Genomic DNA, 5,095 nt, shown 5'->3' on the forward strand with positions numbered 1-5,095 from the left:
CTGTGTCTCTGTCAAATAAATAAAATCTTCAAAAAATAAATAAATAAATAGTTTTATTTATAGTTTTGTAGTTTTATATTTTATAGAAAATGTTATATATTCATATTTATAAATTTTATGTAAGTTATATAAATTTTATATATAAAGCATGTTTTCTACACACATTTTATGTATAAATAGGTTTACAATTTTAAGTTTTTATGTTTATATGTTTATAGTTTGTTTTTAAATTATTTTTATTTTTTAAAATATTAAAAAGATTTTATTTGAGAGAGAGAGCAGGGGGAAGAGCAGAGGGAGCAGGACAAGTAGACTCTGCACTGAGCGCGGAGCCTGACGTGGGGCTGGATCCCACGATCAGGAGATCATGACTCTAGCTGAAACCAAGAGTTGGACACTCAACTGACTGAGCCACCCAAGTGGCTATTGTTTTTCTTTTAAGATTTTATTTTTTATAGTAATCTCTATACCCAACATGGGGCTCAAACTCACAACCTCAAGATCAAGAGTCACATGCTCCATGGACTGAGTCAACCAGGAGCCCCTATATATTTATAGTTTTAATGTTTATATAGTTTATGTTTATAGTTTTTTAATATATTTTGCAAAACGATAGGTTTTGCATATAAATTTTATATATAAACATGTTTTCTTTATATATTTTATATATAAATATGTTGTTTTAAGTTTTTGTTTATATAGCCTATGTTTACAGTTTTATATTATACTCATATACACACATGCATATCACATCACAATCGATAGCATAAATTTCCAGTAGTGATTGGAGAAGTAAAATATAGGTCTGTGGGAAACAGAGGAGCCTATCCTTGGTCATCTGAGGACATGAAGTTCTGCCTGTCTGCCTAGTTGTACAATGACACAAAATATAATAGGCTGGCAGAGTTGTAGGTAAAAGTACATTTTATATAGGTGGTTCAACAAAATGAAATGATTTGCAAGAGTGTGCCTGCGTCTGTTGGTTGGGAACACCAACAGCCTCCTGTCCGGCCTCCAGACTGTGGGAAATTAATTTCTGCTGTTTATAAGCCATCTAGTTTAGTTACAGCAGGCCAATCTTAGCAGACTAAGTAACGTAGTATAAATTTTTCCCATTTTTTTTTATGATTAACTTGTCTGTGTCCTTATATATGAGTTGTTTTCTTCAAACAACCTATGATTTTTTTTTGTACCCAGGTTGTCGGTCTCTGCCTTTTGACTGGAACACTTACTCTTTATATATGCAATATAGTTGCTGATGTACTTTGAGTTAAAGCTGACTCTTCCATTTGCCCCACCTGCATGGTGACACTATGCAGAGGAGAGATTCGAAGAAAACCACAGCTAAAGGAACTACCGTCATAGAGAATAAGAGAAACAACAGTTTTGACATACATGAATATGAGAGATGGGGGGATGTGGGAGGATTGAAAGTGGAAACAAAAAGAGTGAATGCTATGAAGTGCATTTGCGCAGTGGCCCAAAGGTATGCCCATGTGTTTGCTTAAGAACATTTTGGGCAAGCAATCATTTTTCCTGCTGATCTGCCTGGGACAGGTGTAAATAAACCAAGTGTAGGACTGCAGATGTAGATGGCTACACGTAGTGGGACACCTGACTAATATGAGTTTGTTTTTACCACACAACAAAATGTCTCAAAATAGGCAGTTGTTACCCTTGGCTCAAAGGCTCCCATGAGTCAGGGTCTGCGAAGAGCTGGTATGTGTGACTGAATGGGCCTTCTCCTCGTGGGCTTGAGAGCAGGAAGTCCTCTCAGCTCATTAAAGACAAGAGGCAGATGGCTACATGTGGCCGGCATATCCCTCTGCAGGACTCTCTTCTATCAGAGAAAGAGACATCCTTTCTTTCCTTTCCTGAATCCTCCAGAACACTTTGTTCTATAGTTCTGATGTGGGAAACAAAGGCAGAAGAAAAGTTATTAAATTTCCTTACTACTTTCAGCCCACTGACAAGTCCTTGAAACAGGCAGAGTGACATTCCTCTAGGAATTCAGCTGCCCAGATGTTGACACTTTGCTAAGGGTAAAAGGCAATCCTAGCCCGACCCCGACCCCCATCCCACCCCCATCCCTTAAGTCTACTTTAACATGCAAAAATTCCTTTGGAAACTTCTTTTATCTCTACGTCTCCCCCCCAAGATACAGGCTGGCAATCATCCCCCAAGCATATGACCCACTGATATACATCTGAAGGGTCTCATGACTCAGGTTTTATTAGACAGTCATAAATTACTTTTTCCTAACAATAGCTAGCCCCCTGAAAGTCCTGAAAACCTTGCTTCCAAAATTCCTTACAGACTTACACAATCCCTAACCCCCTCCCAACTTGAAAGTATATAATGGGCCACTCCTCAGGACCCCAGTGCATCTCTTTCCTTTTTTTTTTTTAAGATTTTATTAATTTATTTTTGAGAGAGAGAGAGAGAGAGAGAGTGTGTGCGCGCACACACACACAAGCAGGGGGAGGGGCAGAGGGAGAAGCAGGGAGCCCGATGCAGGACTGAATCCCAAGACCCTGGGATCATAACCTGAGCCAAAGGCAGATGCTTAACCGACTGAGCCACCCAGGCGCCCCCCCCCACCCCCCGTGCAGCTCTTTCTGCCCCCAGGTCCTCTCCCTGTGTTTTAATAAAACCACCTTTTGCAACAAAGATGTCTCAAGAACTCTTTCTTGGCCATCAGCTTCGAACCCTAACATCTTTCCTACATCTATCTCCATGATTTTGGAGACCACCTCTCTATTGTTATGATTCTACTATTTTATACCAGCATGGCAAGATACTTGGCACATAATAGAAACGAAAGAAAATACTGAATAAATAAAAGAATAAGTATACAAAAGTGGCTTAAGATCAAGCTCTAGAGTATCATTGTGACTTTGTGTCAGGAATTTCTGCCTTGAACCTGGGATCTCAAAATTTCATTTGTTAAGAAATTGTGCAATGTCTCGGAAGCTCAGTTTTGTGTGCTTAAACTAGCAGTATGTATTTATCCATGCATTCATCCCCGAATTCACTTAGCGGCCTCAGGGCCTGTGGATGCCCACCCCTTGGTGAATTCCTTAGGGAAAGCACCTTCCCCAACAGCAGGTGTTTGCTTCAAGGTGTCAGCAGAATTCCAGAGGCCAGAGGGACACTGATAGAACAAAAGACAAGGAATGGATTGTGGGTCTGGTTCTGGGACAAGCTTGTTGCCTTAGACAAGTTCACAGGATTCTTGGGAGAAGGCAGCCTCATTCAGAGAAATGGGCAGAACAGGGCCTCATCAGGATTTACATCTAACCCCTGGCTCTCTGGTTTCTCTATAGCCATGCAGTCTCTGGATGCATAAAACTTTCCTCAGTGCAGGGCTTCCCAAACTTTCCCACCAAAGTCTCCCTAAACAGCAGAAAGAAGGATACTCACTCTTGGGAGGTGGTCTAAGGAAAACACCCAAAGAACTGCCAAACTGCAGGTTTATCTTGAGGTTTCTTGGTTTCCTTGGCCATCCCCTTTGTTCTAGCACCACCAGGTACTCAGAAGAATCTTCCAGTTCAAGAAGCAACCTGCTCCAAGAAAAAATCCCTGAAGGGGTGGGAAGGGCAGGGGTTTTGGAGTCAGCAAGACTTGGATTCAAAGATCAGCTCTGACCTTTACTAGCGCTGCGACTTTGGGTGAGTTACCTAACCTCCCTGTGCCTCCGTTGATGCACCTGGAAACTGGAGATTTCAGGAGAAATAACTCTTGAGTCAGGTTAAAAGGATTAAATAGAATCTTAAGTGTAGGGATGCCTGGGTGGTTCAGTGGGTTGAGTTATCTGCCTTCAGCTTAGGTCACGATCTCAGGGTCCTGGGATCTTGGACTCCCTGCTAGAGGGGAGTCAGCTTCTTCCTCCCTCTCTCCCCCTGCCCTCCTCCACCCCCATTCATGTACGCTCTCTCTCCCCCAAATAAAAATTTAAAGACACAAAACAAAAACCCTTAAGTGGAAATGACACTTTTGACCAGGGACTGCAATGTGCTGGCTGCTAGCAGCGGTGGTGGTAGTAAAAGCCCTGATAATAGTAATACCTGTTAACTGCTGTTTTGATTATCACTACCACCTTGTCACACAACTGGGAATCCAAAAATTAGTCCCTTACACACTTAATACCTAGCCCCAAGAACTCATTCATTCATAGGGTCACACCAGCACAATCACAAACCCTGGGTTTCCCCCACACATGCGGCAATATCGTGCTTTATAATAAGAAACACGTATTTGCTGTTTGCCCCTTCTCGGCATTGAGCTCCAAACCGCTGGAATTTCCTAAGGGATGAGAGAGTGAGGGGTGTCTTTTGCTATGTTAGGGCGCCGCGATGTGGGCGCAGGGGTGAGGGGGGGTAGGGCCGAGGGACTCCTACGGTGGGGGCTGGTGGCCAGGGGAAAGCGCCACGCGATTAGAGGGTTGGAACCCTCGGTCCCGCCCCGCACCTCTGTGGAGGGGCTGGACGTTTCCATCACCAACGGCCAATGGTGTAATCAATCCTGCGTCGAGAGACTTGGGAGGAAGTTGTAGCAAAGCAGCAGCTACAGTTGCACCGTTGTATCTTCAGCCCCAGAATGTTTCCCATAGTCAGAACCGCTCTAAGTCGTCTCCGAGTTCAAAGCATTCCACAAACAACGGTGTAATCAATCCTGCGTCGCTAACGGAGCCCCCATCCCAGACGGGAGGAGGCTGAGGGCGCTTCCAGGCTGGCGAACGCCGCGGAGGCGCCGGGGCGGTGGGAGCCGGGAGCCCCTTCCCACAGTCTTCGCTGGCCCGAGCACGGCCTTCTGGGACAACTGGTGCTCCAGGAGGTAAACCAACCCTCCCACAGCCGCCCTCAGCCTGTTAATCAAGCCCGAGGAGGCGGGGCTCTGGCAACGGGCCGCGGACCGAGAACTGGCGTCTGACGCGGCGGCGGGCGCTGGGCTCCCGACCCAGGGCGTCCGAGTGTCAGACTCGGGCGGAGTAAGCACGCGCGCGGGCGCCGGAGGACTGTTCGACGGTGGGGAGGGAACGCTCACGTTGCAACGGGAGTAAAAACGCAGTCTGCACACGCGGAGTCACCAACAG

Source organism: Callorhinus ursinus, unplaced genomic scaffold (assembly GCF_003265705.2).
Source record: "Callorhinus ursinus isolate GAN/ISIS: 27379988/994484 unplaced genomic scaffold, GSC_fseal_2.0 scaffold106, whole genome shotgun sequence".
Taxonomy (NCBI): domain Eukaryota; kingdom Metazoa; phylum Chordata; class Mammalia; order Carnivora; family Otariidae; genus Callorhinus; species Callorhinus ursinus.